The sequence below is a fragment of the Phaethon aethereus genome (genome assembly GCF_964289735.1).
Source record: "Phaethon aethereus genome assembly, chromosome: 1".
Taxonomy (NCBI): Eukaryota; Metazoa; Chordata; class Aves; order Phaethontiformes; family Phaethontidae; genus Phaethon; species Phaethon aethereus.
This window is the reverse complement of record NC_138575.1, coordinates 111,718,992-111,733,838: the sequence shown is the minus strand read 5'-3', so window position 1 is coordinate 111,733,838 and position 14,847 is coordinate 111,718,992.

Here is a 14,847-nt window from a genome sequence, read left to right as displayed (position 1 = left end):
GGTAAAAAACTGTTCTTTGTAATCTATTTGGCTCCAATTTCCTGCAAAGTCTTTGTGGCAACCTCAGAAAAAGAGGTAATAGGGACACTTTCAGAAGTGCCAAATGGATTTCATGAAACATTTCCAAAGGATAAAGTTATTGCATTTTTTTGTTGAAGTTAGAAAACAATTCTTTTCCAGACAAAACTACTATTACACATTATTGTGTCTGTAACATCTTAAAGTGGTTTCAGATACTGACCTCTAATTTTCTTCACATTTTCTATCACTGGTATAGCATCAACAATGAGTACAGTGGTGAGAACATGTAGAGGTGAGGAATCAACTTTAGACAGAAGCAAACTACCAAGAAGGAGAACCGTTTTTTGGGGGGTTTTTTGCTTAAGGTCTTGGGGGTGGGTGGTTATGTCATTTTTTTTGTGATTTCCATGTACTTAGACAGTACATTAAGCAATGTCAGGGTACATTTTATTATATTCAAAATGTTATTAATCTAAAGATATTTGTAAACATTCTAATGAAGATTTAGACAGCTTAAGGAAAGCAATTATTTTATGGAGAAGTCTTTTAGTCTTTTACTAAAATTTTCCTTTCTGAATTCCATCAGATCAACTATTATACGTGTGTGTTCAGAGAGAATGTAATGTTTCACATATGCAAATACTATTTGTATCTGAAGTCACTGGAATGCCATCTGTGTGCTCCTTAATAATTTTATTGTTTAAATCCTCCAAATTTCAAAATACCAAAATCCTCTAGAAAACAGAATTTTCCTTTTTCTGTCCAGCTTCAGGCATTATGCCAGACTCCTCCTACTATTAAAAGTGGTAGCCACAGTCAAAATTTCAGAGAAAATGAAAACTGGCAAATATTTCCTGCATAGTAACTTAGATGTTAGAGGGAAGAAGGGCCAGATTTCAGCATCTGAACAGGTAGATATTCATTCTGTAATGATCAGTTTGTCCCTAAGGAAAAAATGTTAATTGAAGGTGAGAGGTTAGTGCCTCTCTTTCTTCTTTAGACCTTTTGCAATGCCACCCATGGGTCTCAGAGGAAAATGGAGAATCTGGTCAGGAGCACTTAGTACACCAAAGTAATTTAGTAAATATGATACATATATTATAGTCAGGTTTCAGTTCCCATAGGAGGTGTAAGAAGCGAGCCAATTTATTGAGTTCCTATCTTTTTTATTATTATTATTAACTGTTGTAGTATACTGTCACTCAATTTATAATCTCTGAAGATCTGAACGTTCAAAATACATCCAAGGATTAAAAGGTTTTATCTAAAATTTCAATGTTGAAAACAGAAAAATAAACCAAGACGACTGTTTACAGTATGTAGCTGTAGTAGTAAGAGTAGCTGGATTTGGCACATATCAGACACATTTATTCTATGCTGCAAGATCCAACAGTGAATATTCTGGTGGCCCAACTGATTTCCATGGAACTGAAGGTACATTGCCATTCACTAACAAACTCATTAGACAAGAGCTACCTTTGGATAACTACACAACTGAAGTTACACCTTTGACTGCTATATAGTGATGTTTCAACTTTCAGATTAATAGAAACATTATTTTGAGCAAGTAATAAATAGTTTTATTCAGATCACCTTTACAAAGTTCTCCTTGGCAAATTGAAGAAATTACTAGAATCTGTTCAGGCTAGCTTTTCTTCTCTCTGAGAATTTGTATTACTAATTATTAAATATATTAGTCTATTTAACTACTGAAAAACCATGATAAAAGGAACAAGCAGATCCGTAGTGGTGCACATACAGTAGATTAATTTTATTTGACAGTAGAATTTTGGTCAACTTTGGAGATGGAGGAACAGGGTACTTATGTTAAAATATTTCACGATTGGTGAATTAGAGAATCTTACGGGCTTGCTTTTACATAAAACTGCGACGAGCGAGGGAAGGCATGCAGTCGACTCAATATGAGTGATAAGGCAAGCTTCAACTTTATTGCAAAACCTTACACATATTTATACACTAAGTTCTACCTTATGCATACTTGTCTTACAATCATTGGCTTAGCTCTAAAGATTGCATTATCATACTCCTCCTACTTGCCGTTACTGCTACGTGGTCCGGGTTCCATCCTGTTTTTCTTATACAGTGCTGCTTCTTAGCTGTTTACCACAGCTTCTTCTCCTCAAGGCCGAGCCCTGCAGATGTCCAGCTGTTTACCAGCTTCCCAGTGCCACAGCTCCCTCTTCTCAAGGCCGAGCCGTGCAGATATCTAGCTGTTTACCAGCTTCTCAATGCTGCAGCTCCTTCTCCTTAAGGTCGAGCCGTGCAGAGTGATCCCAACATAAAACAGTCGTTGTAATTTCAGACACTCTGTATTTGAATTCTTAATAGCCTGTAATAATGCATAAGATTTTTTGCAGGGTAAAAAGAAACCAAAATGGGTTATGGAAGTCTGTGTGTACCATTGTTAGAATCTGTCACATGGAACTTCAGTAACAGGTTTATCTTGTTAATGCCATAAAGTAAATAGTGGAAGATAAAAAGAAAGGATAACTTTGACATTTCTCCTTTCTGTTTCCTCCTTCTTACCTTCTCTGTGATGTAGGAAATATATAATGTGTCTCATTTGACTAAGTTTTTGTATTTATTGTACTATTAATGCATCAGTAATTCTTTATCCATAAAAATATTGCTGTGATTTAAAACTCTGCTGAACACAATGGAACTGGTAAACATTCCTATTGCCTTTAAAGCAGCCAAAGTAATCAATAAATAGCTTGTGACAGGAAATCATTGCTCTAATTTACATTCTTTATGTACAAACTAATTTATGATATTACTTTAATAACATGATAATTTGAATGCTTCATATATTAAATCAAGAAAAGTACGAAAAATTCTGATTCATTTATCTGGAACAAATGCTGATTGTATGCTTTTATTAGCCATCCTTAAAAAAAAGTTTTGAATGCAAGAGAAATTACTCTAGAAACCAATTTATTTAGAAATTCTGAAGTAAAATAATGAAGTTTATCTAATTTCTTCAGATGAATTAACTAATCTTACCAGAAAGGAATATTATAAAATCATTGAATCATAGAATCTTTGGGTTGCAAGGGACCTTTTAAGGTCATCTAGTCTAAGCCCTTGCAATGAGCAGGGACATCTTCAGCTAGATCAGGTTGCTCAGAGCCCCGTCTAAACTGACCTTGAATGTTGCCAGGGGTGGGGCATCTACCACCTCCCTGGGAGACCTGTTCCGGGCTTTCACCACCCCCACTATGAAAAATTTCTTCCTTATATCTAGTTTAAACCTACCCTTTTCAAGTTGAAAACCATTACCCATGTCCTATCACTACAGGCCCTGCTAAAAAATCTGCCCCCATCTTTCTTATAAGCCCCTTGTAAGTACTGGAAGCCTTCTCTTCTCCAGGCTCAACAACCCCAACTCTATCAGCCTTTCTTCGTAGGAGAGCTGCCCCAGCCCTCTGATCATTTTTTGTGGCCTTCCTCTGGACACGCTCTAACAGGTCCATGTCTTTCCTGTGCTGAGGGCTCCAGAGCTGGACGCAGGACTCCAGGTGGGGTCTCACCAGAGCAGAGGGGCAGAAACACCTCCCTCGACCTGCTGGTCATGCTTCTTTGGATGCAGCCCAGGATACAGTTGCCCTTCTGGGCTGCAAGTGCACATCTCCGGCTCATGTCCAGCTTTTCATCCACCAGTGCCCCCCAAGTAACTAGCGATAGGATGAGAGCAAATGGCCTCAAGTTGTGCCAGGAGAGTTTTAGACTAGATATTGGAAAAAATGTCTTTATTGAGAGAGTGGTCAAACATTGAACCAGGCTGCCCAGGGAGGTGGTAGAGTCACCATCACTCAAAGTGTTCAAAAAATGCGTAGACGTGGCACTTGGAGACAGAGTTTAGTGGGCATGGTGGTGTTGGATTGATGGCTGGACTTGGTAATCAGGTCTTTTCCAACCTGAATGATCCTGTGATTGTCTAAAGCTGGGGTCCTCCTGTGTGCTTTCATAAAGGAATGTTACCTAGGTAGAAGGGGAAAGGGAAAGTTTCAGTGGCAGAAAAATGGAATTTTCAGGTAATTCTGGGGTTTAATACTGTTCAGGTTTTCTGTTTCCTCACATGCTGTCTTCCTCAACTCTATTTTACTTCTTGTATGTAGATAATAATATATAAGCAACATTTAGACTTGTAACTGCTCTATAGGTCTTTGTGTCTTGCTTTTCATTTCAAATTCTTATTTCATTATTGTAAAAGTCCATTTCATAATAGATTTAAGAGAATTACTGCAATTTTCCTGTGCCAAAAGTTGAAGAAAAGAAAATGGTATCATAAGTTACAACTGTAATGGAAATTCTCTGTCACCTGTAAATATGGACATTAGAGTGATGTTACAAGTAATGAAACTATCCTTGAAATAACAAAATGAAGACTAAAAACTGGATGACAAAAATTGACTTAATATCAGATCATCTGTCACTGGTGTATCTATAGAAGTAGGAGGATTTATTGATTATTTTTAATCCATACAAAGGCACAGTGATCTTGTTTTTGAATAAGCTATATTTGATGAAAAAGCTGAAGAAGTTGTCTCCTAGAAAATTACATTACTTTGAAAGTATTTTTTGCTCTCATATAGTATAGGTTATCTTTTTAATTTACAAAATTGGTGATCTATAACTGATAATCCAAGAAAGAAATACTCTCATTCTGATAGAACCAGTGACTCTGATAGAACCAGCCATGCACTGAAAACTATTTCAAGATTCTGAGGTTACCTGTAATGACTAACTGAGATTTATCACCTGGCTAAAGTGAAACAACAGAATAGGATTGACAATGCAATCGATAATATGGCTGTTATTGAGAAGATATGATAATACTTCAGTATTACACCTTCCAGTAGAGTCCACACCACTGTCAAATGACTTGTGGGTTATCAGCAGAGTTTTTAACATTTCCAGTAGTCTGGGATCCAAACCAGCATGGTTCTGTGGGCTGGGAAATTCACCACTGAAAAACATTATTGACAATAGCAGAATTACTGTCTATGATATGTCCACTAAATGGGCAGACCTTAAATTCCTGCAGAACTGAAAGATAAACAACAGTGAGCACATATGTAAACAAGTTACAGTGTCCAATGTAAAATGCAAACCTAGATATGATTTTTTTAAAGAAAAAATATTTCTTTTAGTGAAATAATGTATAATTCTCTTGTGGAATGGAACTGAAGAAATTTTTTCAAATTTAAATTTTGTTAATCTGTCAAAGTCCATAAAAGGTGGCTGTTTGCAGCCTACTGTGGTTACAGTATTAGGTATTTAGTAGAAATTTCCCCTGTAGTTCTTCAGGGGCACAGAACTGTAAAAATAAAAAGCATCTGTGCTTCTTCTCTGTTTTCAGTATGAAGAGCATGCTGGTAGCTGCAAAGATGGAAAAATAATAAAATGAATCCTTCAGTGGTACCTATGAGTCTCTTGTGCTGTCAACACGATGCAGAGAATCTGTGAGAGCAGGGCTGGTGCAGGCTGGCTTGCAAGAAGGTGGTCTGTTACAGAGCCAAGTTAATTACAGTTTGACCAAAGCTTAATAATATGTTTTGCTTATCTAATTTTAAGAAAAATGTGGTTTTACAACAGCAAGAAGGAAGCTGTATGCCATGCATTATACTGTAAAATATTTATTTTAGATAAATCATGGGATTAATGTTTTGTACTGATGTTTTTTATTATGTTGGTCTAAAATATTCCTTGCTTTGTCAGACAAATTAATCAGATAATGAGTTATCAGAGCTTGTATAGCGCTTTTGAGAATCTGTGCCAAAGAAGTATACTGATAAAAGTGTTTCTGACTTTTTCTTGTGAAGTCATATTACCAATAAAATATATATTCCAAGGTCTAGGACAGACTCGAAGCATCTTTGCTAACATGCAATAGCTAAGGACTTGAAGGCATTTGAAGCCATGTGTGTATACATGCATAATCCTTAGCAGCACTTGTAGATTCAGTTTTTAAATAAAGCCAGTTCATTTTGTAAAATTTGTTAAGACATTTTTCTCTGCTGAGTCATCTCCATCTGACCTTGGAGAAAAGCAGCTGCTGATTTTCCCAAACAGCTAAATTGTTGACCCAGTTTGGAAGGTGGACAATTCTGAATAAGAGCATGTCTGTAAATGGAATATGAAATAATATATTTCCTTGTTTGTGTCTAATTAATTTATTTCTTCAAGCTCAATAACCTTCCTCCCACAAGCATACACATACAAACATGCACCTGATTTATCTCAATATCTAATTATAGGTAAAAGACATTGCTGGTTCCCATGGCAACTGCAGTTCAGTATATTCATTGACCTTTTTCTCATCAGTACTTGCCTTATTATTCAACACAAAAAACTTCTTGTCATATCAATAAGAATTCTAATATTTATATATCTTAATGCTTTTCCTCTGTGCAACCTAAGAAATATTACTTTTCAGAAGTCCAGTTTGTCACTAGAAAACTTAATTTAAATGTAAAGAAGTATTGGGTCTGTTCATGAGTGTTATTTATGTATGCTGCATCTATTATTTGAACACACAGCAAAAGATTTTTTTCCCATCTATTTTGACAGGCTCAGCTCTTCAGAGAGTTTATTTTATGTCTAATGTGAGAAGCTGTTTCCACTGGCACTTCTGGCACAAACTTAAAACTCAAAACACAAAAAAAGCCAGCATGTCTATTCTTGTCTCAGAGAGATAAAATTTATCATGAGACAAAAGAGTTATAAATATTCTGCTTGATTTTTTATAAACTTTTCTAATGGAAAAAGAACCAATAACTCAAGCTGCAATCCTTCACTATATCACTGTGTAAGGTCTGAGCTTGAACTTCAAAAGATATTTGCCTTTCATATGTCTGTTCTGCTATTTGTAGAGCAAAGGTGGGCCTCTTTTTTTTCCTGGCTTAATCCAGTTTAAGTTGTAAAGCCTTAGGTCTCTAGAATTTCATTACCATAGCACAAAACTATTACATGCTTTGAATGTTTGGGTTTTTTTCCTTAGTATTTTATGTGTATACATATATTCTGTGCATATATATATATTAACAGGGCAGTAATTTTATATAGCTTTTCCATGCCTATCCATAAACTACTGATAGCTTAAGCATACTAAGACAGAATTGATCAGGAGTAAAACAACAAAATACATCTGCATTTGTATTTTAAAAATGCTGTAAATGGCAGAATATGTTTTATGAAACAATTCTAGCATTTTATATGAGAGAGGTATTTTGGTTTAAAATGTAGTTCAGACATAGAGAACCACCAGGAACACAATATACGAAGTGACATTATTGTTTAAAATACAGGCAATTAAGTATTTTTCCAGATTTTTCTGTAACTTGGCAGTTTAATGGTGTCTTTCATAATGCCTACAGAAAATATATCCAAGTTTTGTGTCTTTGCCTACATTATTTATACAAATTACTAATTTATTGAAGAAATTCACAAAATCATCCTCTTAAAAAAATGTAAGGTCAGCTCAGAGGTTTATAGATTGGTTTTTCTGAGGGATTTAAATCACATTAAACTTTCATCCTGTAAGAGCAAAGTAAAAATCTTCTTGTTTGAGATTTTAATTACTGTACTTATAATTTTAAAAGAAGGATTATTTATGTTAAATGCATTAAGAATTTTCATGGATATGAATTAGGCAATAGACACGCAGACAACCATAAACACATTGCAAATGATTGTCTTTTTTGTTGGTTGAAGTTGAAACTTTATAAGAAAAGAAGCATCTAACTGTTTGAGGTACTTTTCTGAAAAGACCTTCCCAATTGCTCTATGAAATCACTATTACAGGGCTGAAAGTGTTTGTTCCACAACTCCTTATAAATTGAATATGCTTATTCTGCCCAATTAACATATTTTCCGCTCAAACTTTTCCCTTTCTCAGTACACAGTATTCTCCTAAATGATTAAATCTAAATGATTAAACCTAACCCCTTTTTGTGTGCATGTTAGCCTCTGCTATCACTACATATAAAGCTAAGGGACTTGATAAATGTGTGTTTGTTATTATCCTAGTTGAAAAGGCAACTTATACTTCATAAATTCCTGGGCAACTTTCCATTCTTTCACAAATTCTTGTAGCTTCTAGTCTCTTCCCCGCCCCCCGCCCCGTTATGATAAGGGGAATATTAATAGCTTACAGAGGAAACCTTTCCTTCCAAACGTTACTGAAGTTCCAGAAAACTAATTTAAATATAGCCTCAGGCACCTTTGAGCCTAAAAAGTTAAAATGAAAATAAACCTGAACATGTTTATGGATTTAAGTAATCAACAATCTCATAGAAGGAGGAGAAGGAAAGTGGATAGGAGATTAATTTTTACATTCAGAAAATGTGCTATATATTTATACAACACTCTGTTTAGCGGTCATCCACTAGAGAAAATATTAATTGGCTAGTAAAGTTACTTGCACTCTTTGGGTAGTTTACAGATTTTCTGGTATTCCAGGGAGGCTGAGATAATGTTTAGTCTGTTTGTGTGCTGAGCAGGATAACCTCTCAGCTCTCTGACCCAATAAATCAGTCCTCCTCTGTACGCAGTAGCTGCCTGCCTTTGGCTGCCAGTCCTCTCTCCTCCATCTTGTACCACATTACTGAGTGCAGCCTTATCAGTCCAAACCCCTGCATCTGCTGTTCTGCTACGTTTCCAGATTTTTATCTAATACTGTATGTGCATCAGTTGTCAGGAGTGCAAAAGGCATGTTAAGTGAATTTTAAATCAGACTAGTCACTCTTATGCACAGTAGTAGATTTAAAAAAAAAGATGACACTGTTGTTATGAAAATGTAAGGTGTGTAAAAATGTTCTATTTAAATGAAAAGCATTCTTTATTGATTTTAAAATCCCCTCCCCCATATTTTTTCTTGAAGGAAACACTTTTCTATGAATGTTCTTACCTCATGATAGAAAATGTTTATTCCTTATATCTAATTGTAATTTCCCATAATGAGCTCATGTTTGTTGCCTCTCATCCTATTACTGTGAACCTCTGAAGAGGGTCTGTCTCCATCTTCTCTGTAGCCTCTGGTCAGGCAGTTGTAGATGGTGATAAAGCCTCCCTGACCTTTCTCCTCTCAAGGCTGAAGAGGCCCAGCTCCCTCAGCCTGGGATGATCCAGGTCAAACGTATCATTCGAAAAATACCTCTGAGCTCTAAACTTGATTTTAAGTTTAGAGATCCTTCAACCATACACTGTTGTATCACATACTGAATAATTTAATGGAGAAAAAAATGAACATGCTCTAAAGAAGGCCAAATGAGAAACAAAACACTGACAATTCTTCAGCTCAGTTTATTGACTACTAGGAACTCTATAGGAAGCACCGAGTAGAGAATATGCCTCATGTATCTCTCTAGCTTACCAAAGTTTATTCTTCTAGATATCAGTGTAGGATCAACAGCTGATACTAAGAAATTTACATCCCTGGACCTATCTTAAGAAAAAAAACCCAATACGGTTTCAAAATGTAGATTGCCATTCAAAAACACAGTTAAATAACTGTTGGACACTGGATGTCCTCATCTTGAAATATGTGCCAGAAATCAAGTTTGCCACCTGAATGGTTATGCATCAGAATGGGAAAGAAATTGTTAAATGGCAGCTTTGTGTCATTTTTACCTTTATTGTTCAATAACTATTTCTTCATAATCTTTTTTCATTTCCTTTCAAATAGTTCAAAATTGGTCATCTTTAGACTCAGCCTTACTCCAGGAGGTACATTAAAATGAGGAGAATTGTTTGTCTTTTAGGAGGAGCAGAAAGCATGGCGACCAAAGGTTATTTCAGATTAACAGAAATAGCTTAAAATACATGTTCAGAGAGGGTTGCCAAAGACTGTATTCTCTGTAGCACAGGTGAAACACACAGAAAGAAAACTTTTTTTTCTTTATTTCTTTCTTGCCTTATCTTTCCCTTTCATTCTTACATCTGTCATAATTCAGCAATTGAATCAGGAAGAAAACCCAACTTTACCCCAGCTGAAACCAGGACAGAGCAACTTTTCATTGTTTGCTCTGCCCTAAAGATTTGTATATGCAGGAATAGAAGTGTTATGGAAACAAACTCTTAGCCCTAGTCAGTGATCATTCTTCTGTTTAATGTCTTATCTTTTGTGACTGACTTTCCTTAGGTTTCTTTGTGACATATTTTTTCATCAAGATTTAAGTCATATGTTCCAACTACATTAAAGTTTGTTTCATGTGGGATGTTTGCTTTATGAGTTTATTTTCTTTGTCTTGTTTCCACTTCTAGTTTTTCTTTATTTTTCTTGCTATATGTAAAAGATATGATGAAAGAGGATTTTTTCTTATTATTACAAATTAAAATAGAATAGAATTACCAAAAAAAAGATGACTTATGAGAGTTTTAGTCACTTTCTTCAACACTTCTACATGATTTATGAAATAAAGTCATTATACTTTGACCAAACCCCTGATGAAATCAGTGAAAGGTTCACTGTTGATATCTGAAAGCAGAATTTAATATTTAGAATAGAATAGAACAGAATAAAATGGAAAAGAACAGAATATTTCAATTAGAAGGGACCTACAATGATCACAGAATCACAGAATCACAGAATCATTGAGGTTGGAAAAGACCTTTAAGACCCTCAAGTCCAGCCATCAACTCAACACCACCATGCCCAATAAACAATGTCCTCAAGTGCCACATACATACGTTTTTTGAACACTTCCAGTGATAGTGACTCCACCACTTCCCTGGGCAGCCTGTTCCAATGCCTGACCACTCTCTCTGTAAAGAAATTTTTCCTGATATCTAGTCTAAACCACCCCTGGCACAACTTGAGGCCATTTTCTCTCATCCTATTGCTAGTTACTTGGGAGAAGAGACCAACATCCACCTCACCACAACCCCCTTTCAGGTAGTTGTAGAGAGCGATAAGGTCTCCCCTCAGCCTCCTCTTCTCCAGGCTAAACAACCCCAGTTCCTTCAGCCGGTCCTCATAAGATTTGTTCTTCAGACCCCTCACCAGCTTCATTGCCCTTCTTGATGATCATCTAGTCCAACTGCCTGACCACTTCAGGGCTAACTAAAAGTTAAAACGTGTTTATTAAGGGGATTGTCCAAATGCCTCTTAAACACAGACAGGAATGTGGCATCAACCACCTCTCCAGGAAGTCTGTTCCAGGGTGTGACCACCTTCTCAGTAAACAAGTATTTCCTCATGTCAGGTCTGAAACTCCCCTGAAGCAGCTTTGAATCATTCCCTGTGTTCTGTCACTGGATACCTGGGAGAAGAGATCAGCACTTCCCTCTCTACTTCCCCTGCTCAGGAAGTTGTAAAGAGCAATGAAGTCACCTCCCAGCCTTCTGTTCTCCAAACTAGACAAACCCAAAGTCCTCACCAGCTCCCCATAGGACATGTCTTCCATCCCTTTCATCAGTTTTATTCATCCCTTTCATCAGTTTTATTGCCCTCCTCTGGACACATTCAAGTACCTTAACATCGTTCTTAAATTTTGGGGCCCAGAACAGCACACAATACTCAAGGTGATGTCACAACAATACTAAATTCAGCATTTTTTTTGGGAACATAAAATTTTGGACAGGAAAAAAAATCAAAGTCCCAGCCTAAGCAAATCTATAAGAATTGATTTTTAACAAGCACTTATATTATTTGGTTTACATCCAATTTAATAATACTGTAAATCAATGTTTTCTAATGTCTTGCTTGAAAGAATGTGTGAAGTGATAGATCAACAAGGATTTATTTTCCAAAGGAAGCTGTTCACACTGATTTTCAAATACTCTTTAAAAGATATTCTAACTGTAATCTTATTTTAAAGCTGTTTTTAAAGAAAACTTCCTTTTAAGATAACTCTTTTTTCTTTTTTTTTTTTTCTTTATAAACGTGTACATTAGTTTTGAATGCCAGACATGCTTTTTATTATCATTATTCATGGTTAATTGCTGATTTTGTAAAGGCAAACTGATAAAAAAATAACCTTGATTTTTTTTTTTTATATACAACTGAAGCCTGCTGCTGAAGAATTAGGGTTATATACTTCCTCACCATGAAGTCTGCTAACTACCTTTACAGTGGATGTTTCAATAGGATGCTGAAGGGACTTGCAGTGTTATGTAAAGACTGTGAGAGCACAGAAATACTTAATAATGTTTTCTTTTCAAAATTTTCACAGTGAGGATAGTGAAACCCTGGAACAGGTCTCCCAGAGAGGTTGTAAGAAGCCCCATCCCTGGAAACATTCAAGATCAGTTTGGACGGGGCTCCGAGCAACCTGATCTAGTCAAGGATGTCTCTGCTTATTGCAGGAGGGTTGGACTAGATGTCCTTTAAATGTCCCTTCCAACCCAAACTATTCTATGATTCTATGATTCAAAACTGGGAGGTGTGGCTCATACACCAGAGGGTTGTGCTGCCTTTCAGAGGGACCTGGACAAACTGGAGAATTGGGCAGAGTGGAATCTCATTAAGTTCAGCCAGGGGAAATGCTATGTCCTGCACTGATAACGAAATAACCTCAGGCCTTAATACACTCTGGGAGCTGATTGGCTGGAAAACAGCTCTGCAGAGAAGGTCCTCAGGGTCCAAGCTGTCCATGAGCCAGCAATGTGCCCTTGCAGCAAAGAAGGCCAAACAGCCTCCTGGGCTGCATTAGGAGGCAGTGTTGACAGCAGGTAGAGGGAGGTGATCCTTCCCCTCTGCTCAGCATTTCTAAGGCCACATCTGGAGTATTGTGTCCAGTTCTGGGCTCCTCAGTATTAGATACATTAGAATACTAGAGACTTAATAGAATCATAGAATCATAGAATGTTTTGTTTTGGAAGGGACCTTGAAGATCGTCTAATTCCAACCCTCCCGTCATGGGCAGCATGTCTTCCACTAGTTAAGATTGCTAAAAACCTTATCTAACCTAGCCTTGAACACTTTCAGGGAGGGATCATCCACAACTTCTCTAGGCAACCAGAATGAGTTCAGCACATGGTCACTAGGGTTATTAAGGGATTGCAACATCTTTCATCTGAGGAAAGATTGAGAGAGATGCGACTCCATCCTGAAGCAGTGAAGACTTAGGGTGATCTTGCCCATGTATATAAACACCTGATGGGAAAGAATGAAGAAGAAGGAGCCGTACTCTTTTCAGCAATATACAGTGACAGGACAAGAGGCAATGGCTACAAATTGAAATACATTAAATTCCTTGTGAATGCAGACAATACTTCTGTACTTGTAAGGGTGATCAAACACCAGAATAGGTTGTTCAGAGAGGCTGTGAAGTCTCCATCTATGTACACATTCAAAACCTGACTGGACATGGTCCTGGGTAACCTGCTTTGGCTAACCCTGCTTGAGCAGGGGGTTGGACTAGATGATCTCAAAAGATCTCTCCCAGCCTTAATGATTCTGTGATTCTGTTTTTCCCTTCTACCTCATCAGCCCATGCTTTGGTATTAATCTTGTATATTTTCCTTCGAGTAAAAGTCACAGTCTCATTAAGAAAAAGAAAAAAGGTTCCAGGATTTGTAGTTATTTCCAAGAGACTATTGCACGAAATACAGGCAAACCAAGCCTTTCCAAAATGGAGGAAAGAATACTAGGACCTAGACTGGTTGTCTTCAAATACTATTTTTTTATCCTAGAGTGTGACCTAGACATATCATATTGAATTTGTTTACATTATATCCCTTGAGTGATGCTGTAGTACTTCCCCAGGTAAGATTCTTGTTGGTCATGGGAGTAGCAGAGGAACTCTGACAACAGCTTTTTCCTTGACTGAAGACAGACACAGCAAATATACAGAATTGTAGCATTTTTGAAAGACATCTTTACAGGTCTACTATCCCAGCTTCAACTGTTATCTATAGCTGTAACCAGAGTGTAGGAGTATGAGACTCTGATATTTTTAAGGTAATACATTCAGGTATACTGAAGTTTTTCAAATATTCAAGATCACTTTAAATCCCGTATAACAAATAACTTGTTAGAAAAGCTGGAATCTCATACTTAAGACCTTATGTGCTGTACATGCAATATAGCAGAATGAATGACATTTTTCATAAATGAAATATATTTTCCTTTTGAGGTTAGACCACCATTTACTTTAATTTAATCAATTTAATTAAATGGAAATAGTATCATAATCCCTCAGGGAGTGCGTGCTTCACTTATGAAGTATTCCATCAAAAATATTTGAAATCTGAGCATTTTTTCTTCAGTAGATGTGAAGAGCATATTTAAATATGAGCTTGCAAAGCTAAAGCAATTTCCCAGCTGTGTCAAAAATGGCAGCTTTTGTTGTGCAGACACAGGATAAAAAAGTGAGCACAGTAAATTTATTTACATATAAAATTTTCTTATAATTGTATGCCATAATTTCACACTGATTTATAAGTTCCTGAAAGCTATATGATCTTAGATAATCACTTGCCTAAATGACACACTAAGCATTACCTTAGGAAATGGTTTTCCATTTTCTTGACGTCAATTTATTATGGAAGAGAGGATAAACTTCTGAGAGTAACATTTAATCATAATTCAACAAATTATTATATAATTTGGGTGTTATTTTCTATAATGATACAAAAGTCTAAAAATAACATTTTATAGTTAAGAGATTGTTAGTAGGGATGTCAAAATTGTAAGTGATTAAACTTACATGCTGTTAGTAAACTCTATGTTGAAGTTTTTCATATAAATTTCATTTTTGTTTTAATTTCTATATAAAATGTTTATATTTTCCAAAAATATGAAATCTTTTAAAGAAATCATACACAAATTATTTGGAAGACTAAGTTTTCAACTTATTT